This window comes from Somniosus microcephalus, chromosome 11, assembly GCF_052327205.1.
Source record: "Somniosus microcephalus isolate GS21.2 chromosome 11, FLI_Smic_1.0, whole genome shotgun sequence".
NCBI classification, from domain to species: Eukaryota; Metazoa; Chordata; class Chondrichthyes; order Squaliformes; family Somniosidae; genus Somniosus; species Somniosus microcephalus.
This window is the reverse complement of record NC_140997.1, coordinates 229,677,575-229,700,053: the sequence shown is the minus strand read 5'-3', so window position 1 is coordinate 229,700,053 and position 22,479 is coordinate 229,677,575.

The window sequence follows — 22,479 nt, the reverse complement described above, 5'->3', positions numbered from 1 at the left end:
TTGTGTGACACACGACAAGTCTGAACATTGGTGAGCTTTGATGAGGGATGTTGCACTGTCCTAAATCACTTGCTGTGCACGTGTTTAAGGGCAACTTCAACTTTTGGCCAGAGTGTAGCACAAACGATATCGGATGCACCCTCTCTCTGACCTCTGAGTCAGAAGGTCGTGGGTTCAAGTCCCACTCCAGAGACTTGAGCAAAAAAATCCAGGCGGACACTCCTCGTCTTCTTCTTCTTCTTAGGCAGTCCCTCGGAACCGAGGATGACTTGCTTCCACACTAAAAATGAGTTCTCAGGTGACAGATGAGTCCAATGCGGGACCTACAGTCTCTGTCACAGGTGGGGCAGACGGTGGGTGGGGTGCTTGGGTTGACGTGCGCTCCTTGCGCTGCCTGCGCTTGGCTTCCGCTTGCTCCCGGCGAAGAGACTCGAGTTGTTCGGCGCCTTCCCGGATGCTTCTCCTCCACTTTGTGCGGTCTTGGGCCAGGGATTCCCACGTGTCGGTGGGGATGTTGCACTTTTTCAAGGAGGCTTTGAGGGTGTTGCTGAGTGCAGTACTGAGGGAATGCCGCACTGTTGGAGGTGGCGACTTCTGCATATGACGTTAAACCGAGGCCCCGTCTGCTTTCTCAGGTGGACGTGATAGATCCCATGGCTACTATTCCATAGAAGAGCACGGGGCGTTCTCCCTGGTGTCCTGGGCCAATATTTATCCCTCAACCAACATCACTAAAACAGATTATCTGGTCATTACCACATAGCTGTTTGTGGGAGCTTGCTGTGCACAAATTTGCTGTCGCATTTCCTATATTACAGCAGTGACTACATTTCAAAATTGCATAGGCGTCCTTTCACCGGATCCGCTCAGGGGGCCTTGTGCGATTGGACAGGCTGCATGTGTCTTAACGCTACCCTTGGGACTGCTAGTGAGGGAAACGGAAAAATGTCATGTGACCGCTGTTGGGGTCTGCCTCTTGTGAATGGGGCACCTTGTTAGGGCATTTAAACGTGCTGTGCTTTCAGCTACCTTGGCCCAAGCTCTGGAATTCCCTCCCTAAACCTCGCCGCCTCTCGACCTCTCTCTCCTTTAAGACGCTCCTTAAAACCGACCTCTTTGGCCGAGCTTATGGGTGATCTGTCCTTCTGTGGCTCAGTGTCAAAAATGTTTTTAGCACTGTCGCTCTTGTGAAGCGCCCTTGGGACGTCAAATGCACTACATAAATGTAAGTATGTTGTTGTTGTATGTACACCTCAATTAGGTCTCCCCTCAGTCTCCCCTGTTCCAATGTAGGAAGTCACACAATACCAGGTTATAGTCCAACAGCTTTATTTGAAATCACAAGCTTTCGGAGCGCTGCTCCTTCGTCAGGTGAAGTGAAGAGAATCATATAGGCACAGCATATATAGGCAGAGAAAACTGCCAGATGATTACAGGTAATCTTTCTAACTGCCCTTTATCACACCTCGGCAGAGAGATAATCACAGCAATCAAAGGTGTGAATGGTGTCCAAACAGGTCAGTCAGGAAAACATTACATCAAAGAACAATGAGGTGGGGTCACAAGGGGTCAAATGTTGCAGATGCTGGGGTCTGTATGAAAAACAGAAAAAAAACAAAAAACTTTGCTGGAAATCACAGCAGGTCCAGTCGCATCTGTGCAGAGACAACAAGCCAACGACAACTTGAGTCTGGATGACTCTACGTCAGGTGGGGTTACATGTAGCGTGACATGAACCCAAGATCCCGGTTGAGGCCGTCCTCATGAGTGCGGAACTTGTGTGTCTAGATGCCGGGTGAGGCTGGCTGTGATGCCTTCCATGCTCGCCCATCTCTGTCTAGGCTCACCCGTGGAAAAAAATGGCTGCTTGGGTGGTGACGTAAGAAAACTACTAGGCACTTGGTCTAAGCATTAAACAAAGCTTTAATCAACTGTTTTACAACATGGAGGTCTAGTTGTGTCCTTCACTAGTTCCTGTTAAGAATGTCTTGCGCAAGCTGGGCCCGTGCCCGAGTATTTATACTCTCCCTGGACAACGCCACCTGCAGGCTGCTCAGTTGATTCATGTCAGGTGGCGTAGTTGGGAGCCTGACAGCAAGTGGAGAACCATACCCCAGCTAGGAGTCAGCACCTTCAGGAGAGCATGGAGGAGAAACAGAATAAGATGTTCAAAATCATGAGGGGTTTGATAGGGTAGAAAAGGAGAAACTCTTTCCCACTGGCAGGAGGGTCAGAAACCAGAGGACACAGATTTAAGGTATTCAACATAAAAAACCCAGAAGAGCGAGGGGAGGAGAATTTTTTTCTATGCAGCGAGTTGTTGCGATCGGGAACGCGCTGCCTGAAAGGGCAATGGAAGCAGACTCAATAGTAATTTTCAAAAGGGAATTGGATAAATACTTGAAAAGGAAAAATTAGCAGGGCTACGGAGAAAGAGCTGGGAGAGTGGGACTCGTCGGCTAGCCCTTTCAACGAGCCAGCACAGGCACGATGGGCCGAACGGCCGCCTTCTGTGCTGTAGGATTCTATGAAAAGGGACCGTTAATCCCAAAACAAGTCTGTCCCTTTTTTTTTTGCGAGCACGTTCATCTCTCTAATCACTTTTATTTAATTTGAAAGAGACACAAACTAAAACCCCTTTGCCCAAATTCTCCGAAAAGGTGATCAGAATTAGCCTCTCCTTCAGCTACTGTAGTTAACAGCTTATTATAAAATGCAAATGTGGCTATTCATGTATTCTTAAATATTTGTTCCAATTTATTGCTTGGAATCCAGCCACATCTGTTAGCGATTGTGTTTTTTTTATCTAACTCGTCCTGCGCAACAAAAGGTTAATTAAGCCAAAGGAAACAATTATTTCTTCACCTCCCCTCTTCCCCCACTGTTTGATTTCACTCTTAATGCATTCATTCTCGGAGGCCGCAAAGCTGGTTTCTGCACTCTTTTAATCTTGACATGTCCAGAAATCCCATTAGCATTTCTGAAGGAAGTATTTGAAAGAACAAAATTGAATATTGGTGCGGAGATGATAAGAGGAGCTGTCTTGTACGATGAGCAATTTGCAGGCAATTTCGCCATAGTTTTTACACGCATAATGGTTGTAATCTTCAAGGGAAATGTGAAGAGAATGGGAATGTTTTGCTTTTGTCACTGGAAGCTGGTCTCGTTCACTTTTCAGACCCACATTCTTTGGAGTCTAATTCAGTTACAATTATGTGTCAAAATGTTATATTTTACCCCGCGCAGGGAATAGAGGGTGTGGCCTTTCCTTAATGACACGTGTCAATCAGTATGATATCTTGATACAATAAGCTATCATGACAGAAATTGTTTCACAGAGTCATGGGGGAAAAATTCAGTTGTTTGCGCTTCCCATTAGCGCCTTAAGGGGGCGCTAACGGGGCGCAAAGCAACTAGCGCCCGGGCGCGGCGATGTTTGCGCCGCTCGTGAAATTAACTAGACATTTTGCGGCACCGCTAAGCACTACCGCCACGATCTCCTGCGCCGGCAGATTGTGATGTCAGTCGAGTGCGCGACGCCCCGTTAGTGCCCCGGACCGGATATTGAGTGGCGCCCCCGCCTTACCGCCAGCCGCTAGCAACGACAGGTTGAGGGGAGTGTTATGCTGTCAGAAAGGGACTGGGGGAGCGCTATTTAAAGGCTACCGCTTCCTGCCTTTTTTTTGTCGGTGACATTTTTGCACCACGCATTCTGAGAGAGAGGGAGAGAGACTTCTGGAGAGATTCAACGCTGTGTGAAGGAGTTTTGAGTACTGAGCAGCATTTTGCAGGTTTATTTTGATTTGCCCGTCCTTGCTTCGCCAGCGCTCTGAGGTACCGCCTCGCTCCTCGGCCTTTGCGCCTTAAGACAGATGTGAAGCGCCTGATTTAGCGCTCCAATCACCTCCAGGGGCGATAAAAGCCAAGTTTGCTGTCGGAGGTGATAATTAGCTAAACTTTGCGCGCGGCCGATAATGGCACCCCAAACGGGGCGATACTGAATTTTTCCCCCATAGAGTCATAACGGCACAGAAGGAGGCCATTCGGCCCATCACGTCCGTGCCGGCTCTCTGTAGAGCAATCCAGTCAGTCCCATTCCCCCGCTCTATCCCCGTAGCCCTGCAAGCTTATTTCCCTCAAGTGCCTATCCAGTCTCCCCTTGAAAACATTGAGTGTCTCCACTTCCACCACTTCCGTCGGCAGCGAGTTCCAGGTCCTCACCACTCGCTGCGTAAAAAAGTTTTTCCTCACATCCCCCCTGTATCTCTTACCCAGAACCTTAAATCTGTGTCCCCTAGTCCTTGTACCATCAACTAGTGGGAACAGCCTTTCTCCATCTAGCCCATCCAAACCCGTCATAATCTTGTACACCTCTATCAAATCACCCCTCAACTGCCCAACGCATTACCGGCACCCGGCTACCGACCATAGAGCACATATACCAGAAACGTTGTTTACGGAGGTCACTGACCATCATCAAAGACCCTACCCACCCCAGCCACAGTCTGTTCGCCCCCCTGCCATCTGGGAGACGCTACAGATGCATTCGCACCCGAACGACCAGATTTAGGAACAGCTTCTTTCCCAGGGCTGTCATCCTACTGAACTCCACAAATAAACTCTAAAGCCTGCACATCTGCCAATGCACTTTATTATGTTTATGTTAATGTATTACAAGCCAAATGAATGTTGAATGTTTAAATGTCTTAATCTAAATGTACACTCTCGGGAGCCGCAAGCCTACATTTCATTGTACTGCACTTGTGCACTAACAATGACAATAAAGTTGATTATGATTATTATTATTATTATGAAAGGAAATCCAGCTTCTCCAACCTGTCCTTGTAGCTAAGATCCCCCAACCCCAGAACCATTCTGGTAAATCTCCTCTGCATCCTCTCAAGGGTCTTCACATCCTTCCCAAAGTGTGGTGGCCAGAACTGGGCGCAATACTCCAGTTGTGGCCTAACCAGTGCTTTATAAAGATTCAGCATAACTTCTCTACTTTTGTACTCATTACCTCTATTTATGAAACCCAAGATCCCGTATGCTGTTAACCACTCTCTCAATATGTCCCACCACCTTCAGGGAACTATGCACATTAACTCCCAGGTCCCTCTGTCCCTGCACACTCTTTAAAACTGTGCCATTAAGTGTATATTGCCTCTCCCTGTTCCTTCTGCCAAAATGCATCACCTCACACTTCTCTGTATTAAATTCCATCTGCCACTTGTCTGCCCACTCTGCTAGCCTTTCTATGTCCTGTTGTGGTCACCAATAGCGCTGAGTGTCTTTCCTCCGACTCTCACCATGGTCACAAGGATAGGGCGAGGCAGGCCATTCAGCCCATCTAACTCATCGTGCCATAGAAACCTACAATACCCCAGCAATGCCTTCAATTCTTCCGACGGCGCTGACTCCTTGCTTCCCTTCATCAAAGCGGCCGCTCTTCACGTAAAGAAAGATAGAACTTGCATTTCTACAGCCCCTTTCACGACCTCAGGACGTCCCAAAGCGCTTTTACAGCCAATGGAGTACTTCTGAAGTGTAGTCGCTGCTGTAATGTAGGAAATACGGCCGCCAATTTGCGCACAGCAAGCTCTCACAAACAGCAATGAGAAAATGACCAGATCATTTTTTTTAGTGATGTTGGTTGAGGGATAAGTATTGGCCCAGGACACCGGGGAGAACTCCCCTGCTCTTCTTCGGAATAGTGGCCATGGGATCTTTTACATCCACCTGAGCGAGCAGACGGGGGGCCTGGGTTTAACGCCTCCTCCGAAAGACGACACTTCTGTGTTTGGTCGAGGTGTTGCTAAAACCAGCTCCCTTATCCCAACGGTGGAATCACAAATCACAAACCCACAAAAAAAAATCAGTCAATGACTTGCCTTGGAGAGGGGGCAGAGGAGATTTACCAGAATGGTACGAGAGATGAGGGACTTCAGTTATGTGGAGAGACTGGAGAAGCTGGGGTTGTTCTGCTTCGAGCAGAGAAGGTTAAGGGGACATTTCATAGAGGCGCTCAAAATCATGATGGGTTTTGACTGAGTAAATAAGTGTTTCCACTGGCAGGAGGGTCGATAACCAGAGGATACAAATTTAAGATAATCGACAAAAGAACAAGAGGGGAGATGAAGAGATTTTCTTTACCCAGCGAGTTGTTGTGATCTGGAACGCGCTGCCTGAAAGGGCGGTGGAAGCAGATTCAATCGTGACTTTCAAAAGGGAATCGGATAAAGTTGGATAAATACTTAAAAAGGAAAGATTTGCAGGGCTACGGGGAGCGAGCAGGGTGGGGAGTGGGACTAACTGGGCGAGCTCTTTCCAAGAGCCAGCGCGATGGCCCGAATGGCCTCCTTCTGTGCCGCATGACTCTACGATAAGGGAGGAGAGTAAATGAGGGAGCTGGTGCATGAGCGTCATACTAAACATGGAAGATAGGGGCAGGAGTGGGCTGTTCGGCCCCTCGAGCCTGCTCCGCCATTTAATGAGATCATGGCTGACCATCCAAATTCAGTACCCGGTCCCTGCTTTCTCCCCATATCCCTTGATCCCTTTAGCCTCAAGAAATATATCCAACTCCTTCTTGAATATATTTAATGAATTGGCCTCAACTGCCCTGTGTGGCAGAGAATTCCACAGGTTCACCACTCTCTGGGTGAAGAAATTCCTCCTCATCTCAGTCCTAAATGGCTTACCCCTTATCCTTAGACTGTGACCCCTGGTTCTGGACTCCCCCACCATCGGGAACATCCTTCCTGCATCTAGTCTGTCTAGTCCTGTTAGAATTTTATAAGTTTCAATGAGATCCCCTCTCATTCTTCTAAACTCCAGTGAATATAAGCCCAATTGACCCAATCTCGCCTCATACGTCTTTGACCCAGCTGACAGACAGGTCAACGCCCGGAAAAACCACCTTCAGAGCTCTGCACTCCCATAGCCAGTTCCTCCTTTTTTGACTCAGTCAAAACCCCTCATGATTTTGAGCGCCTCTATTAAATCTCCCCTTAACTTTCTCTGCTCTAAGGAGAACACACACATTATGTACAAATAAAATCACTTCCAAAATATACTTCAGAACGTCAGCAGAAAACAATTTCTGGAGATGAATGTATAATAGGACATAATGCGGAGATGGAAACCCTTACAAAATAAAATACAGCTGTACAATGGGAGAAGATTTTCAACGTACGCTCGGCTTTGAAATACCTGACACTTTAATGACAACACTGGGAACCAATTTGCAATAGAAGTCTTTTGTTGGTGGGATAGTGTAATGCTGTATTGGGTGTGTGTAGAGTTTCCTGTCTGACAAGTTTGCCAGCTTCAGCTGAACGGTCTGATGTTATGTTGATACTGTACAACGCTTCAAGCATAAGCATTTCGGAATCTTCTGCCAATATGGAATCTGGTTACAACGCAGGGCCAGAACCAGCAGAAAGCCGCAGACGGCTGCACGGAACACACCTTTCACCCTCAATCTGGGGGGACTCCAGCTCTGGATACATCGCATGACCTCCCACCTCCAACTGTCCCCCACCCACGCTCGCGCTATTGGTCGCTCGACTGGTCCATCCTCGCGGCCCCCCACCTTCCCACACTGATTGGACAGCCAATGGACTCTCCGTTACCTGATTGGATGATTCTTGAGAGATTTTGTAGATTGGGCCTATACTCTCTGGAGTTTAGAAGAATGAGGGGTGATCTCATTGAAACAGATAACATTCTGAGGGGTATTGAGAGGGTAGATGCGGAGAGGTTGTTTCCCCTGGCTGGAGAGTCTAGAATTAGGGGGCCTAGTCTCAGGATAAGGGGTCGGCCATTTAGGACTGAGATGAGGAGGAATTTCTTCACTCAGAGGGTTGTGAATCTTTGGAATTCTTTACCCCAGAGGGCTGTGGATGCTGAATCATTGCGTATATTCAAGGCTGAGATAGATTTTTGGACTCTAGGGGAATCAAGGGATATGGGGATCGGGTGGAAAAGTGGAGTTGAGGTCGAAGATCAGCCATGATCTTATTAAATGGCGGGGCAGGCTCGAGGGGCTGTATGGCCTACTCCTGCTCCAACTTCTTATGTTCTTATTTCCTGGAGACTCCAGGACAATCCTGGAGGGTTGGCAACCCTACTTCTGGCTGCTGAATCTTTCCCATTGGCTCAAGGAGAGTGACTGGTAGGCACTCCAACAGGGCCCAGTGGGCAGCCATGTTTGATTCTCTACTCACCCTTGGCCCAGGGTGCGAAGGTCATTCCTAATTCTACTAGAAGAGCAGGGGAGTTCTCCCCGCCATCCTGGGGCCAACATCAATCCCTCAACCAGCACCTGAAAAACAGATTGTCTGGTCATTATCTCACTACTGTTTGTGGGGGCTTGCTGTGCACAAATTGGCTGCCGCGTTTCCCACATTACAACAGTGACAGAGAATACTTCATTGGCTCTAAAGCATTTTGGGACGTCTTGAGGTCATGAAAGGCGCTATTTAAATGCAAGTCTCCCTTTCCATTTACTGCCCCATCCTGGCTCAGCTCAGCTAACTCCGGACTGACTGGGAATTAACCCTATGATCCTCCGGCCTATGTTGTCCCCGTCCCACGACAGACTGTTGAATAAATTGTCTCTCACGGGTGCAGCCTGAACATGACGAGCTCTGATTACCTTGCTGTGGGATTTTCACCGGGAATTTCCTCGGGGAGGGGGGGTGGGGTTCTCGCGATTATCTGCCGTAACTTCGCCCAAAAACCCCCTTTACGCCTCCATTTGGGGGTTTCTGTCAATTTGGAGTACCGATCGGGAGAACCCCTAAAGGGAATTCCCAGTGTTTCCGATGTTTCAGCCGTGGCTCAGTGTGTGTCACTCTCGCCTCTAGGTCAGAAGGTTATTGGTTCAAAGTCCCATTCCAGAGACTTGAGGCCTCCACACCAACAGCTTGTGTTTATATAACGCCTTTAATGCAGTAAAATGTCCCAAGGCGCGTCACAGGAGCGTAATCAGACAAGAATTTGACACCGAGCCATGTAAGGAGATATTACAGGTGACCAAATGCTTGGTCAAAGAGGTCGGTTTTAAGGAGTATTTTAAAGGAGGAGAGCGAGGCGGAGAGGTTTAGGGAGCTCAGGGCCTTGGCAGCTGAAGGCACGGCCGCCAATGGTGGAGCGATTAAAATCGGTGACGCGCAAGAGGCCAGAATCGGAGGAGCGCAGAGATCTCGGTGGGGGGGGGGTTGTAGGGCTGGAGGAGGTTACAGAGAGAGGGAAGGGGGCGAGGGCCTTGGAGGGATTTGAACACGAGGATGAGGATTTTAAACAACCAGCCAGGTCTGTGTGTGACTCGCTGCAGGGCTTTGCTGCCACTCATACCAAGAGCGGCTCAAATTTCCCAGAAGCTGCCACGTGATCCTGCTGCTCTGAATTGCCCGGTGACACAGCTGCACTGTGGCTTCGGAACAGAAAAGATGGCAGAAGGATTACTGAAGGCTGTGGTTTCTTCGCGTGGTTAGCCACTTCTAACTAGCTAACGTTCTAATGTAATAACAACTGAAAATGCTGGAACTACTCAGCAGTTCAGGCAGGATCTGCCAAGAGAGAAACAGAGTCAACGCTTCAGGTCAATGACCTTTCGTAATGATCTAATGCCCCGTTTTCGCTGCCAAGTTTGTGCAACGAGGACATTTATTTACTTTTTTGTATTCATTCTTGGGATGTGGGCGTCGCTGGCAAGGCATTTATTGCCCATCCCTAGTTGCCCTTGAGAAGCCTTCCTCTTGAACCGCTGGTGACGCGTTTGATACACCTGAGTGGCTGGCTCGGCCACGTCAGTGGGCAGTTAAGAGTCAAAAATAAGAAAGACTTGCATTTCTACAGCGCCTTTCACAACTACTGGACGTCCCAAAGCATTTTACAGCCAATGAAGTAATTGAGTGAAGTGTAAGGCTCGATTTTAATAGTCCTGAGGAGGCAGGTTCAGAGGCGGGTCTGTAGCGAAAATCGGAAACAATGGCTTCAGACACCCATCCCGCCCCCACCCGATTTTCATGAGTGTCGGGTCAGCCGCTCCCAAACTGACCCGACTGGAACTGGTGGGATAGGTAGTTAAGGCAGTTAACAGCCTGTTAACTGCCTTGCTAATCCTATTTTTATAGAGGTTTCCCATTTTCATGCCTCTGGCTCCTGTTTCCCGTCTTGTCAGAAACAGGCCAAATTCAAGGAGACGAGTTGCTGGAGGACATTATTTTTGTAGTGATTGTTGTAGCACTTTAAAGCGCTCCTGAAACATGGCTGACATTCAAATGCAACAACTTTGTTGTTGGAGGTTTGGGATAAGATTTTGCAACTCTACTGACCTTGACTGTTGAAGCTGACAGCCATCTGCAGTGTGACCTGATTGGAATAATTTCAGGCCACTTCGACTGTGCGCTTGCAAGCTTCTTGCCTCAAGTGAAATCTATAGCTACGGGATGGGAAACATTTATATCCTCTCATCCTGGTCGTCAGATTCGGAGGAAGAGCAGCCACAACAGCACCACAACCAGCCACAACAGCAGCACCAGCACCAGGAGCGCCAACCTCTTCACCCACCTGATGATGCACAGGGCGGAGGGCCTCAGCGCAGGGCTGCACCTCACCGCAGGAGATACCCCCAGCACAGGGTTTACAGGCAGAGGATCAGCTTCCTCAGCATGACTGAGCAGCAGTGCCAAAGGAGGCCGAGACTTTCGCGAGAGGTAGTCGCTGACATCTGCGCAATGCTGCACCAACACCTGGAGCCCAGAGGAGTGTGTGGACACTCCTTGCCAGTTGCTGTCAAAGTCACTACTGCACTCAACTATTTTGCTTCGGGTTCCTTCCAGGGATTAGCTGCAGACATAAGCGGCATCTCCCAGTTGGCCGCACACACCCGCATCATGCAGGTCACCGATGCCCTCTTTGCAAAGGCGCACAATTACATTCACTTCTCCACGGATGGTCCAAGTGTGACAGCATGAGCGCTTGGCTTTGCCAATATTGCAGGCTTGCCAATGGCGCAGAGCATCATTGACTGCACACATGTAGCCATTAGGGCTGCCTATCACAAACCAGCTGTATTTGTCAATCGCAAGGGATTCCACTCTCTGAGCGTCCAGCTGGTGTGTAACCACAGGAAGATCATCATGCATGTTTGCGCAAAGTACCCTGGCAGTTGCCATGACTCCTTCATCCTGCGCCAGTCTACTGTGCCTCAGCTCTTCCATCCGCCAAACCAACTTTCTGGATGGCTTCTTGGCGACAAGGGCTATCCCCTGAAAAAGTGGCTTATGACACCAATGAGGAGGCCATCAAACGATGCTGAGGAGCGGTACAATGTGAGTCACATATCCACCAGAAGCATCATCGAGCAAACCATCGACTTGCTCAAAATGCGCTTCCGGTGCCTGGATAGATCTGGAGGAACCTTGCAGTATGCACCAGCCAGGGTGTCCAGAATCATCGTGGTCTGCTGTGCCCTGTACAACATCGCACAGCAGCGTGGTTTAGTGCTGCCACATGAACAAGGGGCTCAACACACAGCCTCCTCGGAGGAAGGGGAAGAGGACGAGGATGAGGATGAGGAAGAGGATGAGGAGGAGGACGGGGAGTGACTCCTTGTGGGGCCAGATGTGGCCAATCCAGCAGCAGGCGAACACATTGCTGGCCGTCAGGCAAGGGATGCACTCATCCATGTGAGATTCGCGTAAGCTTACGCTTCAACCACAGGTGGCTGGCACATGGAGATGAATATAAATCCGACATCCTCAAAACCCCGGGCATCATCTGTCTACTCAGTGTCACCACCAACATTCTACATGGCATTCGCCCTGAGCCCTCACTCTTGAACTTTCATCTCCCAGAACACAGAGGCCACACTTTAGGTGATCTCAGCAGATCATTAAACCTTTTTCAACACTGAACCCATGTGCGTCTGCACACAGATCTCGAATTCACCTCCTCAGCAATTTGCAGCCAAGCTGCCTTGGTTTGCTGAGGAGGCCTCCTCCTTCCGTTTCCAGGGAAGAAGAGCTCTTGACATTCTCTATCTCCCTCCACAAGAGCATGGAGGGAGCCCTCATTGAACCTGGCTGCAGCCTTAGTTTTTGGGGCTGCCATTCCTGCAGCTCCCAGCACCTTTAGTAAGCCAATGATTGGAACGCATCTGGCATATTTTTCATTTCTTAGTTACATACAGCAATGTGGTAATGACCAGATCATCTGTTTTTTAGTGATGTTGATTGAGGGATAAATATTGGCCCCAGGACACCGGGGAGAACTCCCCTGCTCTTCTTCGAAATAGACCATAGGATTTTTTACGTCCACTTGAGAGAGCAGACGGGGCCTCGGTTTAACGTCTCCTCCAAAAGACGGCACCTCCGACAGTGCAGCGCTCCCTCAGTACTGCCCCTCCGACAGTGCGGCGCTCCCTCAGTACTGCCCCTCCGACAGTGCGGCGCTCCCTCAGTACCGTCCCTCCGACAGTGCAGCGCTCCCTCAGTACTGCCCCTCCGACAGTGCGGCGCTCCCTCAGTACTGCCCCTCCGACAGTGCAGCACTCCCTCAGTACTGCCCCTCCGACAGTGCAGCGCTCCCTCAGTACTGCCCCTCCGACAGTGCAGCGCTCCCTCAGTACTGCCCCTCAGACAGTGCGGCACTCCCTCAGTACTGCCCCACCGACAGTGCGGCGCTCCCTCAATACTGCCCCTCCGACAGTGCGGCACTCCCTCAGTACTGCCCCTCCGACAGTGCAGCGCTCCCTCAGTACTGCCCCTCCGACAGTGCAGCACTCCCTCAGTACTGCCCCTCCGACAGTGCAGCGCTCCCTCAGTACTGCCCCTCCGACAGTGCAGCACTCCCTCAGTACTGCCCCTCCGACAGTGCAGCGCTCCCTCAGTACTGCCCCTCCGACAGTGCAGCACTCCCTCAGTACTGCCCCTCCGACAGTGCAGCGCTCCCTCAGTACTGCCCCTCCGACAGTGCAGCGCTCCCTCAGTACTGCCCCTCCGACAGTGCAGCACTCCGTCAGTACTGCCCCTCCGACAGTGCAGCGCTCCCTCAGTACTGCCCCTCCGACAGTGCCGCGCTCCCTCAGTACTGCCCCTCCGACAGTGCAGCGTTCCCTCAGCACTGCACTGGGAGTGTCAGCCTAGATTTAGTGCTGAAGTGTCTGGAGTCGGGACTGGAACCCACAACCTTCTGACTCAGAGGTGAGAGAGAGAGCGCTGCCCACTGAGTTGATAATAATAGTGGAATTATAAAGAGACCAGCTGAGGTCAATCAGACTTTATAACTGGTGGCGAAATGTACGATCTTGGCGACACTGGGACTGCTCACATTCAAGTCTTCCATCTGCAGCCTATTTAAGAAGCAAGATTTGTCAGCAAAGCTTTAGCCGCATGTCCCAGTGTGGGGCTGTGGTCTCCTGCTTGGTTTTTGCTCTTGTCCTTGTTTAGAGATTCAGCACCTGTGCTCGGCTCCATCTGTTCAGACCCTGGTGCCGTGTCCTTGTCAATTTTCTCCAGCAGGAGACTGCTGGCTCCAGATCAGCAGAGGAACCTTTGGGAAGCTGCGGTCCTGGAAGACGCGACACACTTTTAAGAGAGGTTTGGAGGTTTTCCGGCCTTTGGGTTGCAAGCGTGGGATCCCCTCCCACCGGTGGCTGAGCGAATCAACGCGCAGGCCAATGTGCCCACGGGCTACATGTGCCAGTAAGTGCCAAAGTTTGTTCCCTGGTCCTTACTGAGTTACCTGATCTGAGCCAGGGCCGGATGCTCTGTACCCGGGGCTAGATGCCGGGGTGGGGGGTGGGTGGGAGGTGCAGGGGGCCGGCTAAAGCAAAAGCCCCACTTCAAATCGCTATGAAATAATAGTGGAATTAGAAAGAGACCAGCTGCGGTCATTCAGCCTTTATAAGTGGTGGCGTAGATAATGATCTTGGAGACACCTGGGCTGCTCACATTCAAGTCTTCCATCTGAGGCGCCCCACACCAGGACCCGCCACCCCCCTCCACTCTTTTATATACTGGGTGAGAACGGGTTGAAGCTCAGCGGTGGTGCCTCCTGTGGTCAAATAGCGGCGTCACTATCTCGGGTCACGTGCGAAGAACAGCTTTTGGTTGAGGTTTGTGGAATCATTTCATCCCCCGCGCGCCCCCCCTCCCACCACCACCGCCCCTGCAGCACTCAGCGCCTTGAGAGGTGGAGGCACAATTGGGTCAAAATTACGTCAACATCAAGAGGCCCCACACAGCTGACTGACTGATGATTTGACTCTTCCTCTCCTGCAGTTGCAGTGCTCGGTGACTGGCTCAATGGGCAGCACTCTCGCCTCTGAGTCAGAAGGTTGTGGGTTTAAGTCCCGCTCCAGAGACTTGAGCACAAAAATCTAGGCTGACACTCCCAGTGCAGTACTGAGGGAGTGCAGCACTGTCAGAGGTGCCGTCTTTCTGATGAGATGATAAACCGAGGCCCCGTCTGCCCTCTCAGGTGGACGTAAAAGATCCCACGGCCACTATTAAAAGAAGAGCAAACGAGTTCTCCCCGGGGCCAATATTTATCCCTCAACCAACATCACTAAAACAGATGATCTGGTCATTATCGCATTGCTGTTTGTGGGAGCTTGCTGTGTGCAAATTGGCTGCTGCGTTTCCTACATTACAACAGTGACTCCATTTCATAAAAGTACTTCATTGGCTGTAAAGCGCTTTGAGATGTCCTGAGGTCGTGAAAGGCGCTATAGAAATGTAGGTTCTTTCTTTTTTTCGTGGGGTCCCGAGTGAGTGAAAATAGAATTAAGCAGTGACTGAGTGACTGGCAAACAACATCGCAAGAAAAGCCACAAGACATAACAACTGGGAGAAAAAGAAACTATTCAGCGATCGGTCTTAACCACAAGCCGGTGATGAATTTACAACTTGACATCATAGGTCGACTATTTGAAAACTGCAGCTGGAGATCCGCTCAGCCCTAAGCTCTCAGAGACTCAACGATGGCACAACTCTGCTATTTACATCAGCTTGAGTGGGGAAAAACTTGTACGATGATGAGGGGCGGGAGGACGGGGTGTGCGGGGGGTGGGGGGTGGGGGAAGCGAGGGTGGGACTTGGAGCTGCTGCCAGGGCATTCCGCTGGTTCTGAGAAGGACTGGCGTGGTCTTTATTCCCACCACTACTCGGCAAACAGCGAGTCATTGATCAAAGGCCACGGTGGATTGGGAAACAGCTGTGGATCTCCATCTGGCCAGCTGTACGAGGACTCCAGGCGTTACGACAGTTGCCAGCTTTGACAGAGGCGCCGCACCAGCAACAGCGCATTTGATAGCAAGTTCACGCAAGCCCCCGATCTGCACTTACCTTGCGCGCTGGCCGTTGAGCTGTGGGCCCGCGTGGAATTGCGATCCTGGGCCTGGTCCAGCTGCCGGCGCACAGTGCTTGCGTATCCCAGGGGCGCAGTTAGTTTGATGCGTCCCCTGGGATCACGTGGGCCATGGGCAGCCAATCGGAGCAGGGAATGCTCCATTCATAAGTCTGACAGGAAGTACTGTCAAGACTTATAAATACTACGGCCACAAAATAGCACTAAATCTTCAAATAAATTTTTTAAAAACATCACATTTTTAAAATAAACTATAAATTACATGAAATAACTATTTTAAACAATAATTTTAATTTTTGAAAAAATAATTTTATTTTCTAACAGGGCTAAAAATAAACTTACCTTGCTTTAAAGTATTTAAAAATAATAAACCTGTGGAAAAAATGTTTTAATTTTAATTAATTCACCACTTACCTTGTAAAAAGCAGGTTTAACGTCTCATCCGAAAGACGGCACCTCTGACAGTGCAGCGCTCCACGGGGAGTGTCAGCCCTAGATTTTTGTGCACAAGTTTCTGGAGTGGGACCTGAACCCATAACCTTCTGACTCAGAGGCGAGAGAGAGAGAGAGAAAGAGTGCGGCCCACTGAACCACGGCTGAAACTCTAACCGGGTTTGACCGGATCGGGCGGTTGGAGGCAGGAGGCCATGTGTTGGGGTTACGTCCCAGGTGTCCTGCCTTGCCCTGAAGGACAGCGGTGAATTGTTGGGTTTTTGTGACAGCCCGACCGATTCCGTGGTTATTTTTTCTGGTGCCAGCTCATAAACTGCCAGATTTATTGAACTCAATTCACAACTAGGCACGGCGAAATTGAAACCCTGCGCTGCTAGTCCACGGCACTACCATAGCCAACAGACAGAGCCTGCAGTGTCAGCCGTGGCTCATAGGTAAGCACTCGTGCCTCTGAGTCCAGAAACTCAACAACAACAACGTGCATTTATATAGCGCCGTTAATGTAGCAAAAACGTCCCAAGGCTCTTGAATTCAGAAGAATGAGAGGGTATCTCATTGAAGCATACCAAATTATTACAGGGCTTGATAGGGTGGATGCTGGGAGAATGTTTCCCTTGGCTGGGGAGTCTAGAACCAGGGGCCACAGCCTCAAGATAAAGGGTAGGCCATTCAGGACTGAGATGAGAAGAAATTTCTTCACACAGAGGGTGGTGAATCTTTGGAATTCTCTACCCCAGAGGGCTGTGGAGGCTCAGTCGTTGGGTATATTCAAAACAGAAGTCGGTAGATTTCTGACTAGTAAGGGCATCAAGGGATATGGCGATAGGGCCGGTGAATGGAGTTGAGGCAGAAGATCAGCCATGATCTCATTGAATGGTGGAGCAGGCTCGAGGGGCCGAATGGCCGACTCCTGCTCCTATTTCTTATGTTCTTATATTAAGGCGCTTCACAGAAGCGCTGTCAGACAAAAATTGACACCGAACCACATTAAGACAGGTAAGAAAGCTTGATCAAAGAGGTAGGTTTTAAGGAGCGTCTTAAAGGAGGAGAGGTTTGGGGAGGGAATTCCAGATCTCGGGGCCCAGGCAGCTGAAGGCACGGCCGCCAATGGTGGACCGAAGAAAATCGGGGGATGCGCAAGAGGTCAGAATTGGAGGAGGGTGGTAGGAGGTTACAGAGATAGGGAGGGGGCGAGGCCTTTGTAAGGAAGGATGAGAATTTTAAAATCGAAGCGTTGCTGGACCGGGAACCAATGTAGGTTAGCGAGCACAGGGGGTGATGGGTGAACGGGACTGGGGGTGAGTTAGGACACGGGGCAGTGAGCACAGGGGGTGATGGGTGAACGGGACTGGGTGTGAGTTAGGACACGGGGCAGTGAGCACAGGGGGTGATGGGTGAACGGGACTGGGTGTGAGTTAGGACACGGGGCAGCGAGCACAGGGGGTGATGGGTGAACGGGACTGGGTGTGAGTTAGGACACGGGGCAGCGAGCACAGGGGGTGATGGGTGAACGGGACTGGGTGTGAGTTAGGACACGGGGCAGCGAGCACAGGGGGTGATGGGTGAACGGGACTGGGTGTGAGTTAGGACACGGGGCGCGAGCACAGGGGGTGATGGGTGAACGGGACTGGGTGTGAGTTAGGACACAGGGCAGTGAGCACAGGGGGCGATGGGTGAACGGGACTGGGTGTGAGTTAGGACACGGGGCAGTGAGCACAGGGGGTGATGGGTGAACGGGACTGGGTGTGAGTTAGGACACGGGGCAGTGAGCACAGGGGGTGATGGGTGAACGGGACTGGGGGTGAGTTAGGACACGGGGCAGCGAGCACAGGGGGTGATGGGTGAACAGGACTGGGTGCGAGTTAGGACATGGGGCAGTGAGCACAGGGGGTGATGGGTGAACGGGACTGGGTGTGAGTTAGGACACGGGGCAGTGAGCACAGGGGGCGATGGGTGAACGGGACTGGGTGTGAGTTAGGACACGGGGCAGTGAGCACAGGGGGTGATGGGTGAACGGGACTGGGGGTGAGTTAGGACACGGGGCAGTGAGCACAGGGGGTGATGGGTGAACGGGACTGGGTGCGAGTTAGGACACGGGGCAGCAGCGCTTCAGGACGTCCCAAAGCGCTTTACAGCCAATGAAGTACGTTAGAAGCGTAGTCACTGTTGTAATTTAGGAAACGCGGCAGCCAATTTGTGCACAGCAAGCTCCCACAAACAGCGATGTGATAAATGGCCAGATAATCTGTTTTTAGTGATGTTGCTTGATGGATAAATATTGGTCAGGACACCGGGGATAATATATCTAATTCCCTTTAAAAGTTACTATTGAATCAGCTTCCAGCATCCTTTCACGCAGTGCGTTCCAAATCACAACAACTCGCTGCATTGAAATAAATTCTCCACATCTCCCTCTGGCTCTTTTGCCAATTACCTTAAACCAGTTACCGACCCTCCTGCCAGTGAAAAGAGTTTCTCCTTATTAACGCCGTCAAAAATCCTTCATACTTTATAAAGCAAATTCCACACACGCACACCCGAGTATTTGACAAAACAATTCGCCAAACCGCTGACAACAAAAATAGCAGCCAGAAGAACTAAAATAAGGCGTTAGATAAATGACAAGGGGGCCAGCTGAGGTTACAAACAACGTCATAGGTGGAGTTTGTAAAAAGAAAACTCACCGACTGAACATCCCCTCAGTCCTGAGCTGGCTGTGGTTTACCGACATGCTTCACCTCGACAAGTAAAGGACCATAAGGCGGAAATAGTCACAGCACTGAGGTGACCAGAGGGAGAGGAAGTCTGACTCCAGAGACTTGAGCACCTAATTCTTGGTTGACGCTCCAGCGGCTAGTGCTGAGGGAGCGCCGCACTGTCGGAGGTGGCCTCTTTCGGATGAGACGTTAAACCGAGGCCCCCGTCTGCCCTCTCGGGTGGACGTAAAAGGTCACACGGCCCTTCTTCGAAGAAGAGCAGGGGAGTTCTCCCCGCTGTCCTGGGCCAATATTTACCCCTCGACCAACATCACTAAAAAACAGATTATCTGGTCATTATCACATTGGTGTAGGAGCTTGCTGTGCGCAAATTGGCTGCCGCCTTTCGCTACATTACAACAGTGACTACGCTTCAAGGCTGTAAAGCACTTTGGGAGGTCCGGTGGTTGTGGAAGGCGCTATATAAATGCAAGTTCTTTTCTTTTTAACAGCCTTGTTTTCCAATCTCCAATATCTTTAGAACTAATAAACAAAAGTGTTCAAAGAAAATTAGAAAATAAAACCACAGCATTTTTTTAAATAAATGCCCCAATGGTTTTTCTCCCACTGTTGCATGCAGGAGAGTATTCTTCCAGTTTTTCTGGAGACTCCAAGGCAATCCTGGCGGTTTGGCACCATTACCCCCACCCCTACCCGGTCTGGGTCTCCATGTGACTCCAGTCTCACACCACATGACTGACTTTGAACGTTCTCTAAGCAAGCCATTCAGTTGTCGGGGTTCCCCCTCTGAGTCACACACAATCCTGATTTGGAAGTATATCGCCGATCCTTCATCGTCGCTGGGTCAAAATCCTGGAACTCCCACCCTAACAGCACTGTGGGAGCACCTTCACCACACGGACTGCAGCGGTTCAAGAAGGCAGCTCACCACCACCTTCTCAAGGGCAATTAGGGATGGGCATTAAATGCTGGCCTTGCCATCCCATGAAGGAATTAAAAAAAAACACGAATGGGCAGTAAATGCGGCCATCTCGCCGTTGCCCACACCCTGAGAACGAAAGGCCAGAGACTCTCCGCTCAGTTGCACTTCTTTTTTTCCCCACGCAATTCGCCCGAAATCGGCCAAACCAGCAGAAGAGATCAAGCACAAAATTACATCCAGCGCAAATCGAGTTTCCGCAATCTTTTGCACTCATTTAAGAAACATCGTGCTGGAAGCCGGCCCTGCCCCCAAAACTGGCCACGCCCCTAAAACTGGTCCCACCCCCAAAACTGGTCCCACCCCCCAAAACTGGTCCCACCCCCAAAACTGGTCCCACACCCCAAAACTGGTCCCACCCCCAAAACTGGTCCCACACCCCAAAACTGGTCCCACCCCCAAAACTGGTCTCACCCCCCAAAAGTGGTCCCACCCCGTAAAACTGGTCCCACCCCCAAAACTGGTCCCACCCCCAGACTGGTCCTACCCCCAAAACTGGTCCCACCCCCAAACTGGTCCCACCCCCCAAAACTGGTCCCACCCCCAAAACTGGTCCCACCCCCAAAACTGGTCCCACCCCCAAAACTGGTCCCACTCCCCAAAACTGGTCTCACCCCCCAAAACTGGTCCCACCCCCAAAACTGGCCACACCCCCCAAAACTGGTCCCACCCCCAAAACTGGTCCCACTCCCAAAACTGGTCCCACCCCCAAAACTGGTCCTACCCCCAAAACTGGTCCCACCCCCCAAAACTGGTCCCACCCCCCAAAACTGGTCCCACCCCCAAAACTGGTCCCACTCCCAAAACTGGTCCCACCCCCAAAACTGGTCCTACCCCCAAAACTGGTCCCACCCCCCAAAACTGGCCACACCCCCCAAAACTGGTCCCACCCCCAAAACTGGTCCCACTCCCAAAACTGGTCCCACCCCCAAAACAAGCCACACCCCCCAAAACTGGTCCCACCCCCAAAACTGGCCATGCCCCCAAAACTGGTCCCACCCCCAAAACTGGTCCCACCCCCAAAACTGGCCATGCCCCCAAAACTGGTCCCACCCCCAAAACTGGTCCCACCCCCAAAACTGGTCCCATTCCCCAAAAGTAGCCATGCCCCCCAAAACTAGCCATGACCCCCGATTGAATTAATCACTGGCGAGTTTCTGCTAATTGGGCACATTTGGGGGCCTTTGAGGGGGCTGCTAAAATGAAGCTGGTTTATTTGGCCGCAAGGACCCTAATGGGCACGTTTTAAAAGCTTTTGAATATGATTTTTTTTTAAATTTACTATGACCCTGACTACTGTACCGCCAATATAACCAGCAAAGTGGTTCAGTCGAGTTTTTTAAAGTCATTTTCAGAAATTTTAAATCTCAGGTGGCGGACTAGACACTCTGATTAAAAGGCTTATATTTTGAGATAAACCCTTTTTCAGCCGCGTTAATCAAACGGCACACAAGTTACTGCGCTATCTAGGAATAATTTTAAAGCAAAAAATTGCTTTTTATAAATTACGTTTTGAACTGCTGCGCTGGCGATATACAAATGAGTTTGAGTGGCGACTTGAGCAAAATAAAACACTTCTCCAAACGGGCACAAAATTTTGGCCGCAATTTGCGTCCGGATCGCCGATCTCACCCAATGCGGAATCTCTACCCCCATTCCTATCCGAGATTTCTGCCGGTGACACGGAATTATATTTTTCTTCCAGCACAGGTCTGTCCCTTGCCTTGAGCGACAGACTGCGGCTGTGCAGAATCTGGCCAAGTATTTTTTTTTCAGTGACGGCACTGACCCTTTAAACCTTTCCCAGTGGATCCTTCAGTACAAAAGCTTCGAGGGATTTTCGCATTAAGCCCCCTTGAACAAAGACGGACACAGAAGGGGCCGATCTGGTGCTGACTAGCCCCTTCCTGCAGCCACCCTTTGAGCAACTCCATTGTGCTGTAAAAAGTCTGAATGTAGCACAAAAAGACACCATGATGGCGCCAAAGGCTATTACAGCCCATAATAACCTGTCACCTTGATGTCGCTGACACAAAGATCTCCAATATTTCAAACGTAAGTGGGGAGTAAGATTGAACCAGGCAGATCAGAATATCCCAACGTCTCGCTGTCTGGGCAGATGTGTCAGCCGTTGACCCAGCATCAATTACCGTTTGCGGAACAGATTTCCAAACTTCTACCACCCTTTGCGTGTAGAAGTGTTTCCTAACTTCACTCCTGAAAGGTCGAGCTCCAATTTTTAGGTTACGTCCCCTAGTCCTAGAATCCCAAAAAGGATAAGGATCAACTAAGACACACCCGCACAGACGCTTATATTTATATATTTCTTATCAATCGTTATGTCAGCCGTGGCTCAGTGGGTCCTGCTTGCGATTTGTGGAACCATGCTGTAAGCCAGGCCTCAGCTGTGCTGCCTCCCATGGTTGATCAACCTGATGACACTTACTGTCAGCCATGGCTCAGGGGGTAGCACTCTCGCCTCAGATCAGAAGGTCGTGGGTTCAAGTCCGCATTCCTCGAGACTTGAGCACGAAAAATCCAGGCTGATATTCCCAGTGCGGTGCTGAGGGAGCGCTGCACTGTTGGAGGCGCCGTCTTTTGGATGAGATGTTAAACCGAGGCCCCCGTCTGCCCTCTCTCAGGTTGGATGTAAAAGATCCCCCGGCCGCTATTGGAAAGAAGAGCAGATTTTCCTCCCCCCCACCCCGTTCCCCAATTGTTTCCTGTCCTATCCTGAAGGTGTGGAGTTACACCGGGGTATGGTTCCCACAGGCACCAGCTGCTGGCTGGCACCTCACCCAAGTGCCCTTTCTTGGCACGTGAGCCTAGACGGTGAGTTGGTAGGATTGTGAAGAACATAGCCCATGAAGGACGTGGGATTGAATCTGGGACCAATGTTCCCTCTCATTTTTTTTTCCGGTGCCGGCTGTGCAGCCCCTTTAAGGGGCT